This window comes from Tamandua tetradactyla, chromosome 11 (assembly GCF_023851605.1).
Source record: "Tamandua tetradactyla isolate mTamTet1 chromosome 11, mTamTet1.pri, whole genome shotgun sequence".
In the NCBI taxonomy this organism is placed as follows: domain Eukaryota; kingdom Metazoa; phylum Chordata; class Mammalia; order Pilosa; family Myrmecophagidae; genus Tamandua; species Tamandua tetradactyla.
In genome coordinates, this window is record NC_135337.1 from 46,080,025 (window position 1) to 46,092,424 (window position 12,400).

The window sequence follows — 12,400 nt, forward strand, 5'->3', positions numbered from 1 at the left end:
AAATTTTTCTGACTCTGTGTGTGTTGTTCCTCTCTCTAAAAAGATCTGTTCAATCAAAGGGAAGAGGAAAAATCAGACACTGTTAAGGTAACAGCTCTAGGGAATTCATTGCAAGTTTACCATGTCAAAGATTCCTATACTGATAGATTCATATTAAGAAAAATTTTATAATTTATTCCATTTCCTCTTTGGTAGCAATCTCAAACAAATTATGGGAAAACATACTCAAGAGAGAACAAGCAACAGGCAAGCTGTGGTATTTATTTAAATATTACAGATATCTAAATTCTTTCCTTCTATCATCTACATTTTTATACAGAAAGCTCACCAAGTAAAGGTAGTATACAAGGGTAAAACAGCTGAAGTGGCATAATAGTACAGTAGGGGAACAATATGCATAGTTTGCTCATAGATCAATGCAACATTTACAGAGAAGTCATCTGGTTTCATTCCTGGGGGTTCAAGGGAAAGAAGGAATTCATTACTGCTCTTTTTTTCACTCATTCAAAACTCAGAAAATGTTTAAGATGTTTCATTCAATCATCTGAAATGCAAAGACACTATTCAAATAAATGCAAAGAAAAATTCCCTATATCCAATTTTCATATAATTTTCTGATTAGAAAGCTTTAATTTATTAAGCTATAAGCACTGCAAAGCAATTATGAAGAATTAAATCATGTATTTGCCATTCTTTCTTTTTCCTATTTGTAAGACAAAAAATTCTCCAAACATAGCAATGGATAGGAGAAATTTCATTATCTCACAACATAGATGATAAGCAAAAGTTAATAATAATAAAGTAAATCTGCAATATTTGAAGGAATTCAAGTTGGTGCCTTCTATATCTGACATTTCAAAGGGGAAACTAGGCTGAAAAAAATTAGTTCTTATTATCTAAGGGAATTTACCATGTCAATGAAATATTTAGCACCCTACAGAAAATTACCAAAAAAACTCCTTGAAACAGTTCACTGACCTCACAGAGATTTTATTTCATTTCTGAAGATTGCCAATTTAGTTCCAAGAAATATCTGATTTTTATTCTTGCTCTAGATAATGTCCTCCTTATTAAAAGTTTGGGAAATGAAAAAGAAATCCTCAAGGGGGGCAGGGATAATATCTAAACACAGAGGAAAAGAAGTTTCCTAGTATAATAAAATATTGCCCAGTTCTTTGTATCTCAGAGGACAGATAAGATATTTCATATCCGTACCCAGATGCTTTTTCACTTGTTCTCATTCCACGGTGAACCAGCCATTACAGAGTCACAAGATTGTATTCCCTGACCCAAAATCATTCGTCCACGAAATCCCACGGTCAACTGTATAACACGTAATTCAATGCACATAAATAAATTTTGAGGATCCTAAGAAAATAATTCTGATTTAAGATTTAATTCAAAGCTGTTATGAGCTATAAACTTTCTAAAAAAAGAAAAGACTTTGATGGCATACTCATCTTGTAATATTTCCTTTCTCTCACTTTAACAGCCACACTCTGGTCTGCAGTACAAGAAATATTTATGTTTCATTCAACTTCGCTCTGGAATATATGGCATCAAACTCTTCCCAGACTATAGGGATCACTTTAACTTTGTGGACCTCAAATGCCATTATATGCATTGACTTCTAAAGTCAATTGTATCAACCACACATGCTGCGTGTCACTGGAATGCCGATGTCTATAAGTTTATGAAGGGTGAGATAACTGATATTTATGCCTATAAATAGGTCATATACATATAATATCTAATTTAAAGCTCACGCTAACGATAATCATGCTTCTGGGAAGGATCATTTCTTTCTTTAAAAAGAAGAAACAGAATTTTAGAGGGTTTAAATCATTTGTTCTGATTCACATATATCAAAAGGAGAAAAACTAAAATATGTGTTGTTAGTTTGAAAACTTGCATCCTGTCTTTTAAATACAACATAGCCTCTTTCCTTGTAGTTTCTAATTTATCTGGCTTTATGACAGACTTGTAAATTACAGCAATACTTCAAGAAAAAAATTATAAATATTAGTTGAGTGCACACTATGTAAAAACTACTCTGTTAGGTGCTGTAGTTTAGTGAATATAATATTTATGTCCTTGTAATTTTTCTATAAGCTACCATGTGTCAGGTCTAATGCTTGGTATGGGGGATATAAAGATCAAAATACGCCATAGTTTCTATCCTCAAGAAGTGAAGTCTAGCACAAAAACAAATACTTAAATTAAAATTATATCTTAGTTACAAAAATTTTGACACCAGTTTAAGTGGTGCGAGGAGATAGACAGGAGTGCATGTGAGTGTATGTGTCTGTTTGAGGGGACAGTGTAGGCTGTATTATGGGACAGAAAAAAGTGTGTAAAAAGTTTTATAAAGAATTAAAAATGGCTCATTATTGCTGGACTGTAGGTACATGGTGAAAGGAGACAAAATGAGATGGATAGGCTAGGACCAGATCATAATATATATGCTCATCCATGCAATACTGAATAGAAGCTTTGAAAAACTTGGGGGCAAAAGGGTGGGGTAGAATGACAGGGTTTGGATACTAAGCATAATATTATTATGGCAATGTACAGTTTGGCTTTCAAGGCATGTATCTATTATAAGTAGATGATGGCTCTTTTGACAATTATAAAAACATGACTGAAAAGTCCTGGTACTCTCCCATTGAGAGGTGGAGTCTATGTATCCTCCTTAATATATGTGAGTAAAAGAGAAGTTAAAAATCAGAAGACTTGGCCAATGATAGATGAGAGAGTTCTAGGATAAATTCTTATCCCTTGGGAGGATAATAATGAGGAACTTTCTATTCTCCCAAAATACCTTAGTAGAACCGAGCACCAATGTCCCACAATATTAACCAACTCATTAATACAACTTCTTTTTTTTCTCACCCTCTATGGGTGATTTCTGGGATCAACTCTCAAACTAATTTACCTCATTCCTTGCCTCAGAATCTGCATCTGAGAGAATCTACCCTAAGACTTAGCATGTATAAAGAACAATCAATCATAATTGGTGGGGTGGAACATCTTCATAGAGAATAAGGTATTTGATATGAGTATGAAGAGATAAGTAACTTCATAGTGTGGTGCAGAAAAAAAATAAGGAGAGTTTAAGATAATTGGACAATTTATGACAATTGAAAAAGTATATCTGACAAAAGGTAGAATCCCAGCTCCTTTTCTTGATTGATGGAAGAGTAGACTCTTCTCAAAAGAGATGGAAAAAGATAGTTTATCACTTTGCAGTTTATTTCTGTCCATCCAACTATAGAAAAGTAGAGAAGGTAGTCAAATAGTCTAAGGAAATAAGAAGTATTTATTCAAACCAAATAATAGATAACAACCAAGGAGTGATAACTATGTTCTCACAATTGTGCAAAATGCCTTGCTTTCATTCAATAAAACTGAAACATAAAACTCCAGCAAGAATAATTAGGAAAAAAAAAATTCAGAGAAAATACAAATTCCTAATGTCATTCATGAAAAAGGAGATATTATCCCTGTTTTGTAAATCCTGAGAGGATAACATAAGAATATCATGAAAAAAGTTGTGTTAATATGTTGTACCACACAGATGCTAAAGATAAATTCTTTGAAACTCAAAACTACCTAAAGTGACAAGAAGAAATAGAAAATCTCAATAGGATGATATCTACTTTCAAATTAAATTAGCAATACAAACAAAACATCAGAAATCCAGAGAAGATGGCAGAGTAGGGAGCTATAGGACTCAATTCTCCCACCAAAACAGCTATTTGACAAGCAGAAACTATCTGAAACAATTATTATGAAACTCTAGAAACCGGAAGAACTGCACAGATCCAGGGAAGAGCAGGGAGAAGAGGCTAATAAATTATGGTAAAGAACTATAAATTGCCCTCTCTGCATTACTGCTACCGATTCTGATCCCCCACTCTTGCAGCAAGCTGCCATGGGGTCTAGTTCTTGGTTGATAAAAAGAGACATAAAAATTATCCCCGAGAGCAGGAGTGTGCACAGTCAGTCACACTGATCATGGGTTTTTTTATTAGGGGATTCAGATCACTGAGTCCTGACTCTGAGGACCACTATTGTTTCAACTTCACCAAACAAAGGCAGTGGCAGCCATGGTTTCTACCACACCCCAGGATTAAGGCAGCAGCAGCCATTGTTTCAAATTTTCCCAGACAGGGGAGGAGGGGGAGGAGAGTTAAAAAGGCAGGGTTTTCTCAAGGCTGGGTGGAAAAGTTAGTTTAAGGGCTACATTTGCTAGTTAAGTCAAGAAAACTCAGTGTTGAGGAACCACCAAAGACGTTTTTGTCAATTTTTTTGATCCCCTTCACAGGACTTTGGGAAGCTCTGTGTCCCCTTCATAGGTCTGGTGTCCTGTTTTGGCTGGAAAAGACTGACTTGGAACAGTCTTCTCAGGGGTAATCCTTCTCCAAGAATCTGCCCACCAGTCAATCGTAGCATGAGAAAACTCAAAATTCCCTTGGAAAGAAGTGTAAAATTTATAGAGGTGGACAGTCTTGATCAAAACCTGGTAGATTTAAATTCCCAAGAGAGAGAGATATGTCCCCTGCGAATCAGAGAGGATAACAAAACTCCAAAGCAGGGAAATTCCAAAACAGTTAAGAAGCAAAAGCCAAGAATAAGAAAGAGGTCCAGCAAGACAGGGAACACCATGCACACAGCCCATACACCTTGGACAGACCCTCCTGATAAGAGGGCTGAAGCTGAAAAAAAGTCTCTGTATTAATACTAGCTGGTTACAAAATAAGGAAATAGACATCCTAGGGAATAGATCCCAGAATTCATATATTAAAGTAAGATATTAAAATGCACAATGTGTAACAAAATATTACAAGACAAAGAAACAGGAAATGATGACTCATCCAAAAGAAAAGGATAAAAATACTGAAAATACCAATGAAGAAGACAAGAGTGTGGACATACCAAAACTATTTAAAAAGTGATCTTAAAAATGCTTAAGGAGTGTATTTGTTTGCTAAAGCTGCTAGAATGCAATATACTCGAAATGAAAGAGCGTTTAAAACGGGAATTAAGTTACGAGTTTACAGTTCTAAGGCTATGAAAACATCCCAACCAAGGCATCCAGGGACAGAAATCTTGACTCAAAGAAAGGTGATAAGTCCAGAACACCTCTGTTAGTTGGGGAGGCACATGGCAGATGTCTGTTAGCTTTCTCTCCAGGCTTCTCACCTCAAAGGACTTCCCTGAGTGTGCTTTTCCTTCTGAAACCCCAAAGGTTTCTGACCATGTGGGAGCTAAAGCTTTTTTCAAAATGATTCCCTCTTGAAGGACTCCTTTTAGCAACTCCACCTTCAATGGGTACAGATACATCTCCATGGATACTACCTAATCAAAAGGTCCCACTCACAATTGGGTTGGTCACATCTCCTTGGAAACAACTTAATTAAAGAGATTCCCTTCAACAATATTGAATCAGGATTAAAGAACATAACTTTTCTGGGATATGCAACAGTTTCAAACTGGCACAAGGAGATAAAAGAAAGTATTGAGAAGGAACTAAAATCATGAACGAATAATATGAGAGTATAAGTAAAGAGATATATTTTTTAAAGGAATCAAACAAACCTATTGGGGTTGAAGATCACAGTAAGTGAAATGAAAAATGTCCAGGAGGGTTTTAAGAGCAGGATGGAGCTGGCAGAAGAAAGAATCAATGAACTCCAAGATAATACAATTAAATCTAGTCAAGCTGAGGACAGAAAGGAAAAATAAATATTAAAAGTGAAAATAGCCTAAGATAGCTATGAGATGCCATCAAGTGTACCAACACACATGTTACAGGAGTACCAGGAGAAGAAGAAGGAAAGGGGAAGAAGGAATATTCACAGAAATAATGACAGAGAGTTTCCCAAACTTAGCAAAAGATGTAAATTATGCACATCCAAGAATCTCTGAGAGCACCAAACAAGATAAACATGAAGAAAAATATACTCCACCATATACCGATGACACTATCAAATGTAAAAGACAAGGATAGATTTCTGGAACCTTCAAGAGATATGTAACGTTACAAATAAGGGAATTACCAATAAGGTTTTGCCAATTTCTCATCAGAAACCAAAGAGGCAAGAAGGCAATGGGTTGAAATACTTAGAATGCTGAAGAAAAACAATCACAATTCAAGAATTTTATATCTAACGAGATTCTTTCTCAAAAAAAGAGGGGACAATTAAGACATTCTCAGATATAGAGAAGCTGAGGGAGTACGTGAACACTAGACCTGCCCTACAAGCGATGATAAGGGGAGTTCTTCTGAATGAAATGAAGGGACAATAGACAGTGGTTCAAATCATAATAAGGAAATAAAGAGCAGTGGAAAAGTTAACCATTTGCGTAATTATAAACAGCAGTATTATTGCATTCTATTGTTTGGTATGTAACTCCACTTCTTACTTCCTACAAGAGCTAAAATGCAAATGCATTAAAAGTTATGATAAGTTATGGCTTTTCACATATAATGAACAAAGATACCAGTGATAGTTAGAAAAATTGGTAGGAGGAAAGAAGGATATAGAAAAGTATATTTGCACTTTATTGAAGGTAAGTTGGTATCAAACCAAATATTGCTATATATATATATATATATATACAGAGAGAGAGAGAGAGAGGATGTTAAATTTAACCATATGTAAACAGATGAAAAATATATGCATTTTTACTCAATATGATACAACACAAAAAACTGAATAAACATAAAATTTGGTTATAACATAAATGAGGCTCAAAAAAGTTGTAAGACTTTTGAAAACTAAATAGCAAAATGGGAGAAGAAATAACTGTATTATCAGTAGTGACTTTAAATGTAAGTGGATGAAACTCTCAGTCAAAAGGGAGAGATTGGCAGAATGCATTGGCAAAAAAGTATGTGAGAACTATATACACTATTCAAGAGAGTCACCTTAAAATCAAAGATACAGGTAGGTTGAAAAGATAGAAAAATATATGTATATACCATGCAAGTAGTAACCAAAAGAGAGTTGGGGTGGTTATACAAATATTGGATAAAATAGACTTGCAGTCAAAAACAATCACAAGGGGCAAAGCTGGTCATTGCATACTGATAAAGGGAACAATTCAGCAGAAAGTTTTAAAAATTATAAATATATTTGTATACAATGGAATGGCAAAACCCGAAAATATATGAAGCAAAAACTGCCAACTTTGAAGGGAGTAATGGACTGTTCTACAAGAATAGTAGGAGAATTTAACACACCACTCAACAGTGGTTAAAGCATCTAGTCAAAAGAGCAATGAGGAAGTACAGGACTTGAATGATACACTAAACCAACTAGATCTAACAAACATAGAAAACTGCACACAATGAAACAGAATTCACATTTTTCTTGAGTGCACATGGTTGATTATCCAAGATAGACCATATGATGGGTCACAAAACAAGTCCAATAAAGTTAAAAATATCAAACACACAGTGAATATTCTCCAGTTACAACAGAATGAACCTAGAAGCCAACAAGAGAGGAGGATAGGGAAAATTAATGAATATGTCAAAATTAAGCAACATACTCTTAAAGAATCAATGGGTTAAGGGCGGTGCGAAGAATTCTCACCTGCCATGCCAGAGACCTGGGTTCAATTCCCAGTGCCTGCCCATGCAGAAAAAACAAAACAAAACAATGGGTTAAAAAGAAAATCAGAAGTGAGATTAGGAAGTATCTTGAGACAAATGAAATGAAACTACAGCATACCAAAACTTAGGAGATGCAGTGATAGCAGTGCTGGGAGGGAAATGTATAGCTATAAATGCTTACGTTAAAAAAGAAGAGGGGCGGGCCGCGGTGGCTCAGCGGGCAAAGTGCTTGCCTGCTATGCCGGAGGACCTCGGTTCGATTCCCGGCCCCAGCCCATGTAACGAAAACGGAGAAACAAAATACAATAAAAACAAGAAAATGTTTAAAAGATGTTTCCCTTTCTTCCTCTCTTCCTTCCTTCCTTCTCTCTGTCTTTTCTTTAAAAAAAAAAGAAGAGGTCCTGTCTGTCCAGAGACTGGCCCTTCTCACGTAGGTTTCCGGTGTGGTCAGGCCTTGAAGAGGATTTCAGTAAGATGATGTTTCAGAACAACCACAACACTGTGACATGGAAGAAAAACAGCTGAAGCCGAGGGAGGCAATTTGAACCTAGACAGTCTGCACTGCTACCAGCCACTGCTGGGATTCCTCTGCTAGTCATCACAGTCTCCTCCAGACCCATCAGGATAAAAGTCAGCAAATATCAAGTACATTTATGGTATTCAGCTGAGGAGAAAGATACTCTACACATGTGCATGTTGCTCTCATTTGAATGATTTTGTCACTATGGTTCTGACTGAACGGGGGAAAGTATGATTGTACCTATAGCCCTAAAGCTAGAACACATTTCAGGAGTGATGGACTTGAATCCCCCTCAGATGTTTCTAAACTCTAAAGCAAACTGGCCTAATTGCTCACATTTGAGCAAGCCAGGCAAACTTAGATTGTCACTTCCTGTCAAGTTCTGAAATGGTTTTCATGGTTAGACAAGTCTAGTCTCTTTAGTCTTTTTCTTTAGGTCTTCTACACAAGTGCCTCACTTGATTATTAAAACAAGCCAGGTCGCAAAGGTGGAAAAAAAAAAAAAGGAGAAAGATTTCAAATCAGTGACCTAACATCAAAACTGCAAGAACTAGAAAAAAAAAAGCGCCTAAACCCCAAGCACACAGAATGAAAGACATAACAAAGATTAGAGTGGAGATAAATGAAATAGATAATAGAAAAATAGAGAATCAACAAAACCACAAATTGTTTCTTTGAAAATATCAACAAAATTGAGAAGCCTTTAGCTAGACTCACAAAGAATAAAAGAGAGAAGATACCAATAGTGAAAAGCAGAAATGAAAAGGGGCCATTACTACTGATCACACTGAAATAAAAAGGACCGTGAGAATATACTATAAACAACTGCATGCCAATGAATTAGATAACCTAGATGAAATGGAGAAATTCTTAGAAACCACAAACTACTTACATTGATTCAAGAAAAAATAGATGACAACAAAAAAATTACAAGTAGAGATTGAATCAGTAACCAAACACCTCCCAAGAAAGAAAAGTCCAGCACCAGATGGCTTCCCAGGGGAATTCTAACACACACCCAAGAAGACTTCCTGGAAATTTTCCAAAAAAGAGGGAGAGAAGAAGGGAACACTCCAAACACCCCCCAATTCATCTTACAAGACCAACAATACCCTCATCCCAAAGTCAGATAAAGATACCACGAGAAAATTAAGATGGCAGAAAGGATAGGCTGAGTTCACCCCTGCTCCATGGAACAACCAGAAAAGTGACAGAAAAATGACTGGGACAGCAGTTCCAGGGTGCAAGTGACCCAAGAGGGTCTTCTACACCATTTAGGGAGGTTCTGGATGAAAAAGCTGAGGAATTGGGATGGAAGAATGGAGTGAGTGGGATCAGCAGTGATTCCCTCTGAGATAAGAGGTCACATCAAGAAAAGTGGCTGCACTCACAGCCAGCTTGGGAGATCAGCCGCCTCAGCTCTGCATCCAAGAGCTCCCTTGGGGCAACATGGAAGCCAGCAAACTTGTTTTCCCTGAATACAGAGAGCATCCAGTTCGTGCACAGAGCCTACCACTCTCCTTTCATATGGAGGCCAGAGCAGGACTGAGGGGAAAAAAGGTACAAGAGTGCCTTCTGCTCAGAAGAAATGGAAATTGCCTGTCTGGCTGGCTTAAAACAGATCCTCAAATAGTGGTACATCAACTGCATGAGGTCTGGACCATCATTAGCGGGGAATTACTGACAAACCAAGTGCAAAAGGAGAACTTCAATGCAAACCTAAGCAAATGCAAAACCTTAGACAACTGAGGGAAATCAACTTTCAAAATAACTCTATCAAGATAATCAAATGCCTCAAAGCCAACAAAAAGTCACAAAGCATATGAAGATGCAGGCAGATATAGCCCAGACAAATGACCAAATTAAAACACTGGCTGAGATACAGAATTTGGAACAAATAATCAAAGACATTCATATAAATCTCCTAAATAAATTCACAGGGTTGGCTAATGACATAAAGGATATCAATAAGACACTAGAAGATCATAAAGAAGAATTTGGAAGAATAAATAGAAAAATGGCAGATATCACAGAGATGAGAAATACTGTAGACCAAATTAAAAATATACTAGAGACACACAATAAGATTTGAAGAAGACAAAAGAAGTAATAAGTGAATTAGAGAACAGGACAATTGATTTGAATACAGAGAAGAACGGATGGCAAAAAAAAAAAAATGGAAACATTTGGATGAATCTCAGGGAAATGATGGAAAACAGGGAGCACATAAATAGACTCATGGTGCCCCAGAAGGAAAAGAAAATAGTAAAGGGCAAGGAAAACTAGTTGAGGCAATTATGGGGGAAACATAAAAAACATGGCTATGCAAATTAAAGAAGCCCAATGAACCCCAAATAGAGTAAATACATATAGGCTTACTCCAAGAAACACATTAATTAGCCTTTCAGATATTGAAGAGAAGCAGAAAGTACTGTAAGTGGCAAGAGAAAAGGACCTCACCACCTACAAGGGAAACCACATAAGATTGAGTTTAGACTATTCAACAGGCACCACAGAGGTGAGAAGGCAGTTATTTAAGATCCTGAAAGAGAAAGACTTCCAGTCAAGAATTCCATATCCAGCTAAGTTGTCCTTCAAAAGTGCAGGAAAGATTAAAATTTTACCAGACAGACAAAGACTGAGAGGATTTGTCAACAAGAGACCAGCCCTACAAGAAAAACTAAAGGGAGTTGCTGTCAGCTGAAGAAATAAAGGCAAGGGGGAAGGTTCTGGAAGAGGGCCCAGAATTGAAGAGTATGAGTAAGGGTAACTTAAAGACTGCTTAGAGAAACAGGGAAAAGAATACATAGATCTGACAAATCAAAACCAAAGGATAAGATGGTAGATTCAGGATATGCCTTTACATTAATACCTTTGAATGTTAATGGACTAAACTCACCAGTTAAAAGATACAGATTGGCAGAATGGATTAAGAAATATGATCTATCTATATCCTGCTTACAAGGGACTCACCTTAGACCCAAGGATACAAACAGATTGAAAGTAAAAGGACAGAAAAAGATATTCCATGCAAGCTGCAACCAAAAGAAAGCAGGAGTAGCTATACTAATGCCAGACAAAATAGACTTTAAATGTAAGTCTGTCATAAGCGACAAGGAAGGACACTATATATTAATAAAAGGGATAATTCACCAACAAGAAATAACAATCATAAATGATTATGCCCACAGTCAAGGAGTTCCAAAACACATAAGCAAGCATTGGCAAAACTGAAGGGAGCAATAGATGTTTCAACAATAATAGTGGGAGTCTTCAGTATACCACTGTCCTCTATAGATGGTGCAACCAGACAGAGAATCAACAAGGAAATAGAGAGCTTAAACAAATTGATAAATGAATTATACCTAACAGACATATATAGTTCTCTACACCCTCAAACACCAGGATATGCATTTTTCTGTAGTGCTCATGGAATGTTCTCCAGGATAGATCATATGCTGGGGCACAAAAAAAGTCTTTATAAATTTAATAAGATTGAAATTATTCAAAGTTCTTTCTCTGATCACAAAAAAAAAGAAGCTAGAATTCAACAACTACCAAAGAAAGTTCTACTATCAGAACTTTCACAAATATAGGGCTATTAAATAATGCACTCTTAAATAATTAGTGGGTCAAAGAAGAAATTGCTAGATAAACTGGTAAATACCTGGAGATGAATGAAAACATATCAGAACTTGTGGCATATGGCAAAGGCAGTGTTGAGAGGAAAATTTATTGCCCTAGTTCTTATAATAAAAAAGAAGAAAGAAGAAAAATCAAAGACTTAACTGTTCACCTGGAGGAACTAGAGAATGAACAGCAAACTGCCCCAAAGCAAATAGAAGAAATATAACAAAGATGAAAGCAGAAAAAAAATAATTGGAAGGCAAAAAAACAAAAAACATAGAAAAAAATCAATAAAATCAAAAGTCAGTTCTTTAAGAAAATCAATAAAATTGAAGGGTCCTAGATAGACAGACTAAGAAAAAGAAGATGTAAATAAAATTAGAAATGAGAGAAGGTTCATTACCACAGACCGTGGAGAAATTTAAAACAATCTTTAGAGAATAATATGAACAACTACGTGCCAACAAACTAGACAATTTAGATGAAATGAACAAATTCCCAGAAATGCAGAAAAACCTACACTGACTCACGAAGACATTAATGAACAAATGCCCAGTAATGCAGAAAAAGCCTACACTGACTCATGAAGAAATTCAAGATCTCAACAAATGAATCATAAGTAAAGAGAT

The 12,400-nt window shown here is 36.1% G+C and overlaps 1 long non-coding RNA gene across 4 annotated transcripts in view; it reads left to right on the forward strand.

Annotated features, from left to right (window-relative positions):
• Nucleotides 1-12,400, forward strand: part of LOC143649504 (uncharacterized) — a 78,997-nt gene that overhangs the window by 23,297 nt on the left and 43,300 nt on the right. For 3 of the 4 annotated variants that reach the window (XR_013159063.1, XR_013159062.1, XR_013159064.1), the window contains one exon: nt 1,493-1,870. The exons of the other annotated variant lie outside the window; for it this stretch is intronic. This is a non-coding gene — a long non-coding RNA (uncharacterized LOC143649504). Of the gene's footprint in view, nt 1-1,492; nt 1,871-12,400 lie in introns of those variants that run through there. 4 annotated transcript variants of the gene reach the window in all.